The sequence below is a fragment of the Trichosurus vulpecula genome, chromosome 2 (genome assembly GCF_011100635.1).
Source record: "Trichosurus vulpecula isolate mTriVul1 chromosome 2, mTriVul1.pri, whole genome shotgun sequence".
NCBI classification, from domain to species: domain Eukaryota; kingdom Metazoa; phylum Chordata; class Mammalia; order Diprotodontia; family Phalangeridae; genus Trichosurus; species Trichosurus vulpecula.
The window spans coordinates 308,016,302-308,034,274 of record NC_050574.1 but is presented as its reverse complement, the minus strand read 5'-3'; the positions used below and the strand labels follow the sequence as shown (position 1 = coordinate 308,034,274).

Genomic DNA, 17,973 nt, shown 5'->3' with positions numbered 1-17,973 from the left:
TGAACTGTGATCTTAGTTGTGTGTATGGCAAGCAGAATTGGCAACAGGATTTATCCCCTACGAGTCCTGTGTGTTGATGTATGAAACATTTCAGCAATGATTGTTTTAAAAACAGAAACTAATATCCCCGCATGTGTTCAGATGTATTATTAGAAAGTTTCTGCTCAGCACAGCAAATATGTGGTTGTGCTGAGCGAGCTATTGTTCTGGAATGAATATATCCCCAGCTATGTGGTGCCAAATAAATGTCCAGAAAGGAAATAAAAGTTGACTAAGTTTATACGATGGGACATGGCTTAGAGTGGGAAGGGACCCTAAAGGGCATATAATGCAATCCCTTCATATTACAGAAGAAAAAGCCGAGTATTAGAAAGATTAAGTGACTGGCCCAGGATTACACAGGTAGTAATTAGCGGGGCAAAGATATTAACCCAGATCCTCTGACTTTAAATGCATTCTTACTGGATTGTACCAGGCTGATTCTCTATTGTACAATCACAGCTATACCAATACTCTCTTTATGTCCCTAACTCTGTCTCTTTCTTTCTCTCACTCTCTTCCCAATTGTGTTAGTTGAACAAAGTTCAGTACTTGCTTCCACTGAGGTCATTTATGCCCGCCTACTTAGACAGTTTGATCAATTCAGCCAGTCTCTCCTTTGGCCTCTCCTGTCCGATTTTCTTCTTTCTGTTTCCTGTTACATGTTGTTTAGGGCATTTGGGAGTTTCTGCCTGGATGCAATTACATGTCCCAGATCCCTGAGGTTGCTACCATACCAGTGCCTTAAGTTTAAGATATATTCAACGTTTTGTGAATATATGAATGAAATTATATTTTGATATATAGAAATCTAATTAAAATATTGATTTAATTTGCTTCTCCCTTTTTTTTTCCAAAAGAAAACAAAAAGAAACCTAGACCATCTGGTTTGCAAAATAATAGTTGGCCTGATTATGGTCCTGATGAATATAAGTCAATGTAATGTGGCTGTTTAAAGTATATTTCCTAAAGTGTTGAGAATTTTTAAAAAATATTTTTAACATTCTTTCCTTTCCAAATTTTGAGTTCCAAATTCTCTCCATTCCTCCCAACTCTCTCCCACCCATTGAAAAAATAAGCAATATCATATAAACTATGAAATAATTAAAAGCATTTCTATATTAGCTATGTTGCTTTAAAAAAAAAAGCAAAGAAAATAAAGCGAGAAAGTTATGCTTCAATTTGCACTCAGAGTTCATCAGTTCTATCTCTGGAAGTAGATAGCATTTTCTTCATCATGAATCATCTTGCAACACTGTATTGATCAGAATAGCCAAGTCTCTCACAAGTGCTGTTTCACTGTGCTGTTACCATGCACAATGATCTCCCAGTTTTTCTCATTTCATTTTACATAAATTCATGGGAGTGTTACCATTTTTTTAGGAAGCCACTCCCCCTTGTCATTTCTTACAGTACGATGGTACTCCATCACAATCATATGCCACAACTTGTTCTTATTCCTAAATTAATAAGTAACCTCTCAATTTCTAAATCTTTACCACCACAAAAAGAGCTGCTATAAATATTTTTATACATATAAATCCCTTTCCTTTTTCTTTGATCTCTTTGGGGTACAGAACTAGAAATGGCATTGCTGGGACAAAGGGTATGCATAGTTTTAAAGTCTTGGGCATAGGTCCAAATTGTTCTCCAGGACAACTGGACTAGTTCACAACTCTACGAACAGTTTATTAAAATACCTAGTTTCCCTCAACTCCTCCAGAATTTGTTATTTATGATAGGTGTGAGGTTGGCTCTGCTACTTCAAAATTTGATTTAAGTAGCTATTTTAAAGTTCTTGGAGGGGAATGCTGGGAAAATTTAGCTAGACTGATGCCAGTACTCTGTCATCTTGGCTCTGCCTCCTCTAATAAGTATTACTGAGAAATTTAATTAGTAATAGTGTGTTTTATCTTGAGAAGACTTTTATAAACAATTCATGTGAAAAAACAATACCATTACCTACTTTATATGACACTGTGTAGGCTGTTAGGAATACAAAGAAAACAGCACCAACAGCAAAAAGGCCTTCCCTCAAGGATATTACAATTCTACTTGAGGAGGGGAATGAAACCTGTGTATAGGTAAGTACAAAGGATATACAAATGCAAAATAATATAAAGTAATTTCAATAAGCAGATTGTATTAACACCTTATTGCCAGTACTGATATCCACATTTTACAGGAGACTTCCATTTCAGCACACTTTATGCTATGTCATGATGCCTCTCTTTGTTTGTTTCTTGTTGTTGTTTGTTTTTTGGTTTTTTTTTCCTTTTTTGGCCCCAGTTGACACTTGCTAAGCATTTACTAAGCAAGTTGTGGTGTTGTGTTTTGTGTTTGTTCTTTATTATCGAATAGGACCATGGCATCAGGAAAATGATGACATGACTTGTAGTTGACTTTAATTTGAGTTAGGGAGGGCAGAGCAAGGTCACCAGCCTCACTTTGTCTTCCAGAGCCATCTGGGTCCAGTGATCAGACATTCATCAGGATGACTGGAGATGGCCCAGGATGCAATGGGAGATCCCGGACCTTTTAGGCTAAGGCCTTTTCAGGTGCTCACTTAGAGTGAGGTAAAGCCCATTCAGTAAATAGGCCTCTCTAAGAAGTGAATTTAGGGATGGCCTTTTTAATTAGAATAAGAAAAAAAAATCAAGCTGGGAGGGGAAGACCCTCAGGGTTGTTGATCCACAGAGAAACAGTTACCATTGACATTCACTCTGAGCCAGGAAGGCCCAAAATACAGCCATTAAGAGGAGCTTGGGCAGGGACCCATTGTGGTCCAATCTATGAGCTTCAGGGTGAATTGAGTTTGAGGGCGGGGAAGTGGGAGGTGAAAGGAGAGGGAGAGAGGGAGGAAGGAAGGAACAAAGGAAGGAAGAAAGAAAGAAAGATCTAGCAAATAAACCCCAAGTTAAGTGGGCAGCTTCTGGCCATCAAAATCTACTTTCTTTCTTTCTTTCTCTCTCTCTCTCTGTCTCTCTCTCTCTTTTTCTTTCTCTCTTCTGAAGCTCATAGATTGGATCACAATAGGTCCCTGCCCAAGCTCCACTTACTGGCTGTATTTTGGGTCCTACTGGCTTACTGTGAAAGTCAATGGTAACTGTTTCTCTTTGGAATAGCAACTCTGAGGGTCTTTCCCCTCTGAGCAGCTTGAATTTTTTTTTTCTTTTTCTAATTAAAGGGGCCATCTCTTGATTCACTTCTTAAAGAGGCCTATTCTCTGAATGGGCTTTGCCTCACTCTTAATGAGCACCTGAAAAGACTGAAAAGGCCTTAGCCTTAAAGGGCCTGGGCCATCTCCAGTCATCCTGATGAATACCTGGTCACTGGATCTGGACTGCTCTGGAGGAGAAAGTGAGTCTGGTGACCTTGCACAGGCCTAGCTCAGTCAAATCAAAGTCATGTCATCATTTCCCTGATGCCATGGCCATCTCAAAAATGAAGGACAAACACAACCTGTGAGTAGACAGGGCTGCCTGAATGGGGACCCAGGTAGTTGGGTAACTCAATCGGTTCTCTCCTTCTCTCTCTCCTTCTCCTCTCCAAAGGAAGGCAATGTTAAATTAACTTGGGGTTTACTGACTACCTCTCTCTCTCTCTCTCTCTCTCTCTCTCTCTCTCTCTCTCTCTTCCCTTTCTTCTACCTTAAACCCAGTTCACTCTAAAGCTCATAGATTGGACCACAATAGGTCCCTGCCCCAGCTCCACTTAATGGCTGAATTTTGGGTCCTCCTGGCTTAGAGTGAATGTAAATGGTAACAGTTTCTCTTCAGAACAGCAACCCTATGGGTCTTCCCCTCCCAGCTTTTTTTTTCCTTTTTCTAATTAAAGGGGCCATCCCTTGATTGAAGCAAGAATTTTTTTTCTTAAATGTAGCCCTAATAGTCCCTAACCCGAGGGAGCTTAAAATGTGCTACAGAAGAGTAGATCAATGTGTATTTTAGGACACAAGTTAAAGACAGAAGAGTGAACATCACACATAAGTGCTTTTGAGCATAAAGGCAAAAAAAAGGCCAAGGAATGTGCTTAAACAAGGAAGGCATCTTTGGAGGAGATAACTGTTAGTCTCAACATAATTCTCTATCAAATAATCAAACTGAGTGTAAGACAAGAGGCAACTTGGCATAATGGATAAAGGGCCAAGTATTGAGATAGTGTAATAGCTATTTGGGCAAGACTTGGACTGGTTGACTTGTCAGAATGTCTCAGTTTTTTTAAGACCTTGAGAATTGCATTTCTTCCTAGCTTAAGAAGAGGTGAAGTTATTGCAGGATTAATACTGGAGGATGGGGTTTTCTGCTATATAAAATTTCTATGGAGGGATGCAAGTTGTTAGGGAGATTGATATGGGAGGAGAGGAAGGCAGCTGTTGTAGGCATAACCCTAAAGCCAGCACTCCCTTAGTTCAGATTCAGTGTTGGAATAAAAAGGCACTTGTGAGTCACAGAACATTTAAGAAAGGAGGATGTTTTCTTTTTCACACATAGCAAGAATATGCAACAAGAACATAAAAATTAGCAGCCCTTAGCTTCTCTAGATGCAGCTCTTCTCATCTGGAAACACATTTAGTCAATCAGTCATCAAGATATATGGTGTTGGGCCCCCAACAAGTCCAAAAAACTTGGAGCTCTTTTTTTTCCTCCTCCTCCTCTTCCTTCCCCTCTCCTTTCCTCTCTTCCTCCTCCTCCTCCTCTTCTTCCCTCTCCCTCCTCCTCCTCCTCCTCTTCTTCTTCTTTTTATTTGCCAAAGGCAAGGAAGCTAGATCTAAGAAGCTGGGGCCAATCAGATTTTGTGAGGAGAGGAGAGTTCATATGATTTCCTGTGTGGTGATAGCAATATGTTCCTGTGCCCAGCACAGCACGGTATCACCACTCAAATTTTCAGATTGAGACTGGACCCACTTTCCAACCTCTGCTACTCTTTTAATAGCTTCAATCTGTTTTGTTTTGTTTTGAGCATATGCCTCTTATAGGTGCTGATACATCCCACTAACAACTGTATGCAGTGGGAAGCATCAGCAAAATTCCTCCATTGGTCTCAACCTCAAGGGGGAAAGCCTTTCATTGTCCAGTTCCGTGCTCTCTAGGCACTAGACCACTTGACCAGATCCATGAAACTAACTTAGATGAAGATCTCCTTTGAACCATTCCTCAAGGCTCTTTCACAAATCAGTCATGTAGCCAGCTAGAAGGAATTGTCAATATCCCTATTCCCAAAGGCATCTCCTATTACCAGATTAGTGGCTACAAAGTCCATTTTTGCATGCCTTCTAATAGCGGATAGAACTATTAGATAATGAGGAAGAATGGCATTCCTCAGGAGCAAGGTCCTTGTAAGCTGGAACCCCCTAGGCCAGTGGAAGAGGTAGGGTTTCAGTGTCTGAACTGGAGGCATCAGTCCTTGACATAGTCCCTATCTATGAAGCACTAATACCATAGGGACCCTGGCAAGCATGGTTTCTAATATACAATTTTCATTTAGCAAAGAAAGCCTCTTCACATTGTGCAGCCAATAACAGGGAACTCTGAACAAAAGGCAATTGTATGATCCAGTGTCATCTGTTCAGTAGCAACTTGGGATCAGGAAGAGGTAAGCAAATACTTTATTAAAAGTATTATCATGAGTGGATGCTCTAGTGAGCGTGAAGATCTAGACACCCAACAGTGGCTTCTTCTGACCACCCCTTGGTGCCTGCCAAAGACTTCATCTAGCCTGATCTTTATGGACAGAGACTTCCAAAAACATAGGCTTTACATGGTTGTAAGGGCCCAAGGAGAGAGCTTCCTGGACAACCCACTTTACATCTTCCAAGGCTGTAGCCTGTTCTGGGCCCCACTTGAAAAATAATGACTTGTCAGTGACTCAGTAAATAGAGACCATCAGAATATCCAGATGGGGATTGTAGGTTTTCCAATATTTAAAGAGTCCAGTAAGTTTCTGGCCTTCCTCTTAGATTGTGTTAAATCAAGTGTCAGCAGCTTATTCTGGTCTGTACCTGGAATCCTTTGGACTCTTCCCTCCCACTGTATTTCCCACAACTTTATTGAGTGCTCCTGACCAGCAATTTTCATAGGATTGATTTCCCACTCCTTTTCTCTCATCTATGCCATCATCTGATCTAAGGCCTCTGCTGCTTTGGCCTCATCTGGTCTAGTAAACATTAGTACATCAACATAGTGGTATATACCAATGCCCTCAAGAACGGAAAGCTTTTTCAGATCTCTGAGCACCAAAATGAGTCAGTATAAAGGAGAATTCAAGTAGCCCTGAAGAAGGATAGTAAAAGTGTATGGACTCTTTCCTAGGTGAAAGCAAACTCTTCTGATGACTTTCAGCCACAGCAAAAGAAGAAAAGAGTATTGGCAAAGATGATAGCCCCATACCACTTACCAGTTACCTGTTCTACAACATTGAAAAGATCAGAGATCAGGAATAGCTGTAGAGACAGACCTGATGATTTTTTTTTATCTCCCTGTAGTACCTGTAAACTGCCAGGTACTATCCTCACAGGCAACATAAGGCTGTTGTAAGGGGAACTGGCATAAGAAAGTACCCCAACTTACTTCATCTCCATCACTAAAGAAGAGCTATCTTTTGCCCCCTGAGGACCTGACAGCATATAGTGTTAACCACAGCACACGAGTCAGATAACTGTTAGGGTTTCCATTTGCCACTACCCACAGTAGTAACATGTCTAGAGGCTGCTAAAAGGGTACACACATATTCTAAGCCCATAGCACCCCTTCCTTCCATGGACTGCCCTCTGTAGCCTCCCCTGAATAATCCAAATGATGCTGGGGCTTTAAAGGATACTTCAGACCTGGGTGGGACTGAAGGGCTCCTTATGACCTGGTGCTTAATTTCCCCATACAATTTAACAAGCATTCCTGTAGACTGGACATCAATTATTTATCAACCCCAAGTTTCAGGAGCTATACACAAAGCTCCATTCTTGGTATAGTGGCATTCCCCTTTGCCCACCTAACAGGGCAGCGATGGGTTCTTTGACTTCTCCCCCTATTCCCAGAGTAACTACTTGCACTATCAGTGGTATTTGCCTGAGCCAATATTGTCATCATTTTCAAATATCACAGATTGATCAGTTGACACTTTTATGACTGCATGGTGGAGGAAGAGAGGCCATTCTGGTGGGGAATCCACCCAGAAGTTGGGATCTAATTGCCCCAGGGACATTCTGAATATAGGCTATAGCAAGTTTTCCCATGGGGAAGGAGTGATATGTATGAATACATCCAATCAATCAAATCCGTTTCTTTTTGGAACTTCATCTACTCCCTTGAAGATTGCCATATGAGACTTGTCTACAAGGAAAATTCAACTTTACGAGGCCAAGTGCAAATAATGATCCATCTCAGCCATACCAAATGGGACAAAGAGCAGATGCCTTATGGGGGCTTGAACACTTTAATTGGCTTTATACAAGGAGGGCCTCAAAAAGTTTCCCCAAGCCATGGAAGTCTACCTTTCAGCACAGGCTCCATCAGACCACACCTTCAGCAGCCACTGTTCCAGAAACTACAAAGATTTCTCCTAGAATTCCTACAAACACCACTCTGAGGGCAGCTAGGTGGTGCAGTAGATATGGCACAGGCCTGGAGTCAAGAAGATTCACTTTCCTGAGTTTAAATCTGGCCTCAGACACTAGCTGTATAACCTGGGGCAAGTTACCCGGTTTGCCTAGGTTTCCTCATCTGTAAAGCGAGCTGAATGAAATGGCAAATGACTCTAGTATCTCTGCCAAGAAAACTTTAAGTGGGTCACAAAAATTCAGACAGGACTGAAAAAACAAACAAACAAACAAATAGGACTGAGCAACCACCACCACCACCACCAGCACCACCACCATTTTTCTTAGGTGGAGAGGGTCCTCCCAAAGCATGTTCCCTCAAAGCAGGAAGTCACAGGCCTTTAGAGGGCAGTAATAGAATAAGCCTTTCTAACCACCAGTGTGAATTCCCTAGTCTTTGCCTGGTCTGCTCCCCTTCCTATTCTTGGCTCCTATCTCAGCAGGGACTGGAACTTCTGGGTCAGAGACCTTAGGGCAGATTCCTGTCTAGGACCCCTCATTCCTTATTCTCCTCTGGAGACATATCTTCATGTGGCAATCAAAGGTATGGAGATGATTTCATGAATATTATGAATAATCTGTATTTAAAGATTTCTAATTGTAGAGAAAGGACTTCACTAGGAGCTAGTTAATTTCATTATCTCTGCCCCCACCCCCCACCCAGGGATGGTTGCTTTGTAACAGGAGATTTGGAGAGTTTGCTACTCCTGAGGGACCTGAAAGGGAGAGGAGGGTATCAAGGAGAAACTGGAACTCAAGAGGTCATGTCCTAAAACAGCCCCTGAGGATAGAATCTGTTGTCCTCAGGGAGAATCAGTTTTACTCACTCATAGAAGTGGGCAGGGAGGGTGGTATGTGGACTATTCAGGAAAACTAACTTGCAAAGGAACATCTGCTAGGCAACAGTAGGAAGCCAAAAGATCAAATCCGGCTTGTGACATACCAGACATGAGGCCCTGGCAAGTCCCTCAAACTTCTTAGTTCCCTTAGGAACTAATTCCCCAGGGAAGGACTATAGATTACAGGTGAGTTGCAGGTCTTCATTGAAGGATGGAGTTCAACATATTAATAAATCTCTAGTCGACGCCCACCCCGCAAAAAAAAGTTCCAGACATTGTTCTAAGAAAAATGGAAAGAAAAATAAATGATCTGAAAGAGATTAACAATTAAATGAGACACGCATTGGCCAAGAGGAGAAGAGAGACTATATCACTAATGGAGTGCCTACTGGCACATAGAAAGCTTAAACCCCAAATACCACAGAGTAAGCTAAAGAGAAGCCAAATGTATGCTTCTTTATCATACCCAATACTTTTAAAAAATATGTTACTAGATCTGAGAGGTCATCTGTGCATCTATTTTGGAAGGAAATTCCTCTAACGAAGATCAACAAGTGTTCTGCAACTTGTCATCTGGCAAAGGCACATAGGAGCCCTTACCAGGTAGGTACATGACCAAGGTTTCCCAGCCAGGACGTGTCCAAAGCAAGACTTGAACACAGGTCTGGCTGACCTTATCAAGTCACCTTATTCAACCAAAATATACAACAGTATATGTACAATTAGAAGGATATCCAAATCACTCTTGAGCAAGAATGAGGGTAAAGAAATGTAGAAACAGCTTAAATCACACAGAAAAAAATTTCCATCAATCTCTATATAAGCCCTTTGAGGCAGGTTTTAATATACTAACAGCAACACTAAAAATAGAAGCAGGATAATTTCTATGTTTGCTGTGAAAATCAATGTTTTAGTCATTTAACTTTTTACTAGCATTTGGAAAGAAGAACGTCTAATATATCCAACTTGTAGGCCTTGCTCTAAATGCTTAGTTCATTTTGGTTCAGAGTATATTGTTATTACTAAAATTCATCTGTGCCACAGTCACTCGGAATAAAAAATGCATAACCCTAATTTGTTTGTTCAAAGAAGGTAATTTTACAATTATTAATTTCATATTCTTTACTCAGTCCATTTTAACTGGAGTTGTTCCCCCCACCCCACCCTTTTGGCATAACTGAAGACTATGAACTAGCATGAAGACAGAAAAAGAAGAGAGTACATAGTTACTTGAATGAAAAGAATAAGCTGAGTGACAGAAGGCATCTGTTTGGGGCATAATATCCTTAATTCATGTTGTGCTAGGTCAGTTTTTTACAACCAAACTATATTGTGTATCTGCAAAAAAAAAAAAAAAAACCTGAATTCTTTGTTGCATACTATTTCATCTTTTCAAACCTCAAAGCCTTAGTTCAGGGGTAAGGAACCTGCAGCTTAGAGCCCACATGTGGCCATCTAGGTCCTCAAGTGCGGCCCTTTGACGGAATTCAAATTTCACAGGAAAAAATTCCCTTAATCTTCCCCACCACTGCCTTAGCTCTTGGTATATCAGAGAATGAGGTCAGGAGACAATGCAATAAAATCATGAATTATAAATTCAATTATTAATTGCTTCTATGTACATAGAATAGTCCAGGTTCTGGTGTTAGGGAAAAGAGATAGCACACACACACACACACACACACACACATCCCCATTTCTATGTTTCCCTTACAAGTGGAAGAACAAAACATTTAAATCATATCCAAAATACAAAGTGAATAATTTGTCATTTAATGATAACCAAACTTTCAAAATAACTTAAGTTTTGATCCTTTTGTCCACAACCCATATTTTTTGCTTTAATTTGCAGCCCATTGCTTTTATCTTGCTTTAGTGAGATAACGATTCTAAAAGCTTTTGAAACCTATTTCTATGCATCTCCATTTTAACAATTATCATAATCTCATTTTAACCCTCATAGTTGTCTGTTCATTATATTTTCAATTTGTTGTAATTATGTTAGTGGCAGACATTAAGGAATTAAAATGTTCAAGGGAAGAGCACTAGAAGTCAGTTCTTAGAACAAGTTCTTAGTGGTATAAAAATTTTGAATTTTTTTAAGGAAATATTCACCGTGTCTGTATCACAAAAGGCTCATGGGTTTCAGGAGAATACAGAAAAAGTGGCCAACTGAGCTTAGTACATGATGTAAATGACTACCTATTCCCCACTGGTTAATGTAGACTTCATCCTAAAATGTTACTAGGCAAATGAAAGGACCTTTTTTTTTGTCACTCCTCATGTCATGTGATGAAGGCTCAATAGAAGAATTAATTCAACTTTATTCTTGTCCCACTGTCTTACAAGCTTGGGACTAGTGAAGTATGTTCAGACTGCATCAAAGGCCAAACCAAAAGATTTATAAGAAAGTAAGTGAAGCAAAGGTTAAAGGGAAAGTGAATAGAAATTATAAGTAAGTATTTTAGGTATATGAAAATTAAACCAAGACCATGGAACTAAGATCATAATACCTTCTTATAGGATACTTCACATTCAGAAAGATAAGGAGATTCAAAGGGAAAATCATTCATCCTTATACCTAGAATTAAACAGTATGTTGAATCCATTTAAGGGAAGGAGAGACAAAAACACCTCTAATCAATCTAGTTCTCTTCATGGCCCAGCACTGAATGATGATCCAAGTAAAAGGAAACCACACATTCTGCTGATGGACATTGATTTGAATGAGAGCTGAAATCAAGTGGTGGCCTTGGCTTGGCAGCTAGACTTCCCTGTGGCAGCTTAACAGCTATCTGTTTTTGTTTTTCTTTCCCCAACATTGCTTTGTTTATAGCTAGAGCCGTATTCTACTGGATTTCATCAGAATCTCCATAGATTGTGGAGTAGTAGATATCATTCAACATAATATCAGGAAGATTCGATTGTATGACAATAAGAAAATCACTTAGGTTCCCTGAATTTTGTTTTTGTTGCTGCTGCTGCTGCTGCTGCTGCTGCTGCTGCTGCTGCTGCTGTTGGGTTTTTTCCATCTCTATAATGGAGATCATGAGATCTTTTGCAATTTCTTCTTGGGTTGTAAGGATCAAATGAGGTAATGATTCTACAAAAGTTTCTAAAAGGTAAAGCCCTTTAGAAATGTCAGTTATCATTATTCACAGGCAGGAAAACACAAGAATCTGGTAGTATTCTGGTCTTGGATCTTAGAATGAAAAATTCAAGTCTTACTGGATTAACAGAATGATACAGCAGAATATGTACTCCATTAGGGCGGGGACCATTTTTTTTATCTTTACCTTTTTGTCTGCAGCAGTTAGCACAATGCTCCACAAATAGTAGGGGCTCAATGCTACTTGAATATAAATGAAATCGGAGATATTGTCATATGATACCTATGGAGATAACTTTATAAAGGTAGAAATTATGTTACTTCAGGATTCAAAATAGGCTGTCAAGGAAAACTTTAAGGATAGAAATTCTAACTCTTTAAGGTCAATATTACACAAAACAACTGTCATCCAATATCTGTTGGCATATCTGCCACACCAAGAATATTGGAAGCTAGATGAAATCAAATATTCTAACATTACCTGAAATCCTTTTGTTTTCATCTCAATTCCTAGAGAAGAGTTCAGAACACATGGGTAGTTTTTGTAAATGAGGAATGACTTAAGGATCAGGGAATCCGGTTTATAACAAAAATAGTAATGATTAATGGTAATAATAATGATGTTTGGCATTTAGCACTATATGGTTTACAAAAAGAATTTCTCTTGTACTAGATATTCCAGTATCTAACTTGTTCAAAACTTGTAACATCATGACTTTTGTGGTAGGAAAGAAGATTTGACTAGAACACATACTATCTCCTACAAAGGAAGGCTACAGGGGATAGTTGTTGGGGGTGAAGTTGGGGATGATCTATATATTTATGAAGGGCAGTTGGGAATAATGAAAAGAGCCCAGGATTGACAGTCAAAAAACCTAGATTCAATTCCTTCTTCTGTCACTCAGTAGTTCTGTCTCTTGCCATTGAACTTCCATTTTCCTTTATTTATTAAATTCATACTAGTTGTACATACTTCAGAGTATAAAAAGTTGCACATGTATGTGTCTGAAATATAAGAAGATTAAATGATTTAATGCACACAAAAGACTTCAACAAATGACAAGTATTATATAAAGGTCAGTTATATACATATATATGTATATGCACAAATATATACATGTATATATATACACATACATATACATGTGCATATATATACATATATATATACACAAACATATATACATATACATACACAGACACATATATATGTGTGTGTGTGTATACATACATACACACACACACATAGTTAGCTGGGTGGTACAGTAGATAGAGTGCTGGGCCCTGAAATCAGGAAAATTCACTTCCTGAGTTCAAATTTAGCCTCATATACTAGCTGTATGACTCTGCACAAGTCACTTAATTCTATTTGCCTCAGTTTCTAATTTACAAAATGAACTTAAGAAATCACAAAATAACTCCAGTATATTTGCCAAGAAAACCCCAAATGGAATCATGAAGAGTGGGACATGACTGAAACAAATGGACAACAACAAAATTTAAATACACACACACATCATTCATTTCCTATGTGTATGTGCGCACATTTGTATACAAATATACAAAAAAAGTTGACCTTTATATAACATTTCCCACTTGAAAAGGTCACTTGCCTTAGCTCATTAGTACTGATACCACAAATAGCAAATACATAAATATACATGGATATTATGAATACAGAACTCCATCTTTATTTGTTGCAGATTTGTCAAAACAGACCCAGAATGCACTGCTTTTGGCATTCTAAAATCCCCATATTTATAGAAAGCCATTCTATAGGAACTTGCATAGCTCAAGTCAATGATGAATTCTTTTCTGATGGTATGATAGTGCCTAATTTTGATGCTATATTTGATGCTTAGTTTGGGTGTCAGTTCTTCTATTGAGGATGATGTTTCTTATCTCTCCAGGTGCTATCCAAAGGAGCTGATTCTGCCTTCACCAGGGAAGTATTCATTTAGATTAAATATCATCTTTCTCTTGGTCACTTTCATAAATGTCATATGCACATGAGAAGCATGATTGCTTTACTATAGATAACTGAGGGGATCCTTGCATATAATTGCAGCCTCTATGTTTCCTTAAAACCACTGAATGAAGAGGCTTTCAAAGCATAGAAACAGAAGCCAAAATCATATAGCTCTTGTTCTAAATGTCAGAAACATTGATAGCTGTAGATTATTGCTGATAATTCCAACCACAGCTTAATTGTTTTACTTGCTCTGTGCCTGGTTGGATACTAGCCATAGTGTAAAATTTAACCATAAATATAATGGTCTCTCCCTTCTGAAAAAGTACAATAGAAATTTGGAGACTACTCAGATGAATCTAAGACACATGGAACATAAAAATCCCACAGTGACCCTGTAATATTAATTAAGTTGGGACTTGTTTTTAATGTTTTAAAATGCTAAATTGACTAAGTGTCTTTGATTGAACCTTACTAAGTGCAAAGCCCCAGGCCCAAACCCCTGTTTAATAGGTGCTAAGCTGATGTGGGCATGAAGCCCCTAGGGCCCTAAAGGGAGTTGGTAAGACCAGAGCCAATAGTAGGCATCTAAGTTTTGGTCACTCAGATGATGTTTGATGACATCTGAAAACTGTGTAAAAAAGAGAGAACAGAGTTATTTGTTTGAGGCTCTCACTCCTGGAGGAGTGTTGGTGTGGGACTCTGGGCAGTTACTCTAAGAGCCTCCTGGTTTGTCAACCCGAATGTTGATGGTTTCTTGGTAACTGTGAATTATGATCTGGTCTGTTTATGTTGTGAATGTTTGTAATTTGTTTGTATTTTCTCTGAAGTTCAGGGTGCTGGCTTTTTCCACTGAACAAAGTGAATGATATTTGTATGTTGGATTGAAGTAAGATTGTTAACCCCTTGACGTTGCTTTCCTTAGTACAGCAGATCAAAAAACCTGTGCTGGCAACGTTCTTGTTGTTGGGCTTATGTTAGTCTTTCACCCCCACAACAGCCGCTAGCTGAATTGTTGCAACAGACCCACTCCTGCATTCAATTTCATATCTTCATATATTTTAGATTCTTAGATTATAAGTTTCTTGAAGGCAGGGCCTGTATTTTTATTACTTTTATCCTCAGCACTTACCACAGTACCTGACATACAGTAGGTACTTAACAAACATCTATTGGCTTATTGGATTGGATTGGCTTAGAGGTATGGAAAGGATGTATCATGAAGACTATGAGATGGGCAAGACAAGCGCACTATTGGAAATGCATGTTACAATATACCTGATTACCCTGTGTGATTAGATTGTTTAGGCTCTCAAATTCAAATTCTATCACTTGATTTTCAAGTGTCCACATCATCTTCTTCACACTATCCAATTTTATCCATTCTCTAATGCACCATTGTCTTCCAACAAGCAGGTATTTTCTTTCTCATCCTCATTCCTGCATTAATATCTTTGGTTTTGCTATTCCACTGATGTGGCATGCCCTATGGTGTCCTTGTTTCTTACCTACCTACAAAACCCTGTTAGGAACAAAAGATCATAAAGACTATAGGGTCATAGTATCATAGGATCTAAAGATAGAAGGGATATCAGAGGCCATCTAGATCAAGGATGTTCCTAGAGAGGTTGGTGTTCTCTCTCTCTCTCTCTCTCTCTGTCTCTCAGTCTCTCTCTCTCTCTCTCTCTCTCTCTCTGTCTCTCTCCATACACACACATGCATGTATATGTATATGCATGTATAGACATATATTGTATAATGTATATATATGTATATATATACACATATGTGTGTACATACATATAAAATCATGTTAAAATGAACACCAATAGTAAATTAGAAGGGGAAAAGAAGGCAAAAGGGATATTTAGTAGTTCTCTGTAGAAACCTAAAGGAAAATTCCATCTTTGTTTTTTATTAGGGTGGAGGCTAGAATAGGACTATTTCAGTGTACTGATTACATGTATATGAGTCTCTGATCTTTATTAGGGCCCCATGGCAAAATGCCTCTACCTTTTCTGGCTGTCTCACATATTTAGAAATTTAAATCAGATATTAAAAAAAATCTGAGACATTTTCTATCCTCATCCTATTGCCATCCATATCCAGGAAAGTGAGGAGAAGACAAATTAATTAAATTGTCTAAGGTAATACAGGTAGCAAGTAATGGAGTTGGGGTTTGAACCAAGTTGATCTTATCCTGAAACCAGTGGTCTTTCTTGAACACCACAACTATCTGGAATAGTTGCTCAGCAGCTAGCAGTGTGAAATGCTGGGCAACAACTCCTACACCCTGTACTCTAGGTAAAACACTAAGTGTGATATATAACCTATGATTAGAGGAAACAATACTTTTATATGTAAGCTTACAAAAGGCAAAGGTCCTAACTAATAATTATGTTGTAGCTACCACAAAACTGTTAATTAATAACTTCAATGGGATTAAATAATGATATTATGCCACATTTGTCCTTCAGTTGAGCTAAAGCTCATAGGTGTCTTCACTCCACAATAAATTCAACACCAATATGATGAGGAAGCAGGAGAGAGGACCAAGCAACATAAGACAAGGCACCTGCCCATGGAAGAAATGGAACAATGGTAGTCAGCAATGGGTTAGGTCACTAAGTGGCAGCTAGTCTTCAAGCCTGATGAGATACAGATACCCCATTTAAAAATATATATGCGTGTATGTATGCCACTCACCATTGTTAGCAATTTCTCCATAATTAATTTGTGGTTCCTTTGTATATTTTCATTTGAATATCTATGCATTTATCTTGTTTTTCTTCAGTAAAATATAAGCTCACCGAAAGAATTTTTTTTAAAATCATGTTTTAGCCAACATATGGGACAGAAAAATAAAACAAGACAATAACTTTCTGTTATATATACTACTAATGTCTGTCTCTTAAGCTCATGAAATGTACTTTATCCAGCATATTTTCCTCAAGATAAACAGTTGAAATTATTATAAACAAATTGGCAGCCTTGAGCAGCCTGTGCAGTCTTGTGTTGCTCCAAACAGGTAAAGCATACCAACTTTATATCTCAAGCCCTGAGAAATAAGAGCTAACTGCTAGGTGCCTACCTTAGAAGATTAGTTATTAAAATGTGTTGGACTGAATTGAATCCTTAACTCCAGTAAGTTTCATCATGATCAGATCATAGATTAAATGCTAGGAAAAAACTCAGAAGACATCTTGTCCAACTTTGTCATTTTGCAATTCAGGAAACTGAGGCCCATGGATATTATATGACCTGCCAAAGGTCACACAGGTAGTAAGTAGCAAAGGAGAGATTTTTACTCAGGTCCTTAGACTCCAGAGTCAGTACTCCTTTATATCCTACTGAGTTCCCTTCTACACTCAATCTAGTAGGAAATTATTTGAAATTAAAAAGAGACCAAAATACAGACTCTATCCCTTTCCTCACCAGGAAGCTAATAATGGTATATGGTAAAAGCTGGTTAGTACTGCACTAAAGCAAGCTTCAGAGAGCTCCACAGAATCAATTCAACAAGAACAATACCATGCAAATCCCTGCAAGCCACTGTTTAGCCAAAATAAGAGAAAGAGAAAAATAAAACGAGACAGTAACTGAGTCTGTGTTATATATGATACTAATTCCTGTCTCTCAAGCTCATGAAATACACTTTATTCAGTATCTTTTCCTTAAGATAAACAGCTGAAATGATCACAGACACACTGGCAGCTTTCAGAAACCTGTGCTGTCTTGTCCTGCTGCAAACAAGCAAACAATATCAACTCCATAAGCTTTTCCAGCTGAATCCTCCTGGAGCTGTGTAGACAATATCTGAGACCAGAGTGGAGTATTTCTTACCCCGATCTTATTACCATGACAGTGCTGACATCCTGCAACCATCACAACCATCACTTTAAAGGCTCCTCTCTGACAAAATGGTTTATTAGAATTGCCTTTACTAGGGTAAGAGTATGCCTTTCCCTTTTTAAAGCACTGAATTATGAGAATAGTATACATGACATTCTTCCTTCCACAGTATCATTTATAGTCTTTAGTTTAAATACCTTATTATTATCTGTTTGTCCAATTTTATAATGGGGAACAAGAAATGGGCTTCTGATTTCGTTGGTATTTGGAACTCTCAGGATAGTAAATTTCCTCTACCAATGCATGCTTATTACCTTCTCTACAACTCAGAGACAGAGAGTTGCCTAGAGCACTGAGAGTTTAAGTGACTTGCCCAGGATCTCCTAGTCAGTATTTGTTACATTTTTGATTTGAACCTAGGTTTTTCTGGCTTCATAGCCAGCTCTCTACTTTTCCACTGCCTCTCAATTTTACAATGGTCTTGCTAAACAAATAAAAATATTTTGTTTTTTATTTATCTTTTTCTGCAGAAGGAAAACTTCACCAAAAACTCTGACAGCTGGTACAGGAC

The 17,973-nt window shown here is 38.6% G+C and overlaps 1 protein-coding gene across 1 annotated transcript in view; it reads right to left on the bottom strand.

Annotated features, from left to right (window-relative positions):
* The window catches only part of LOC118837073 (contactin-associated protein-like 5), a 240,330-nt gene that overhangs the window by 73,803 nt on the left and 148,554 nt on the right, over positions 1–17,973 (bottom strand). The gene's annotated exons all lie outside the window — the stretch shown is intronic.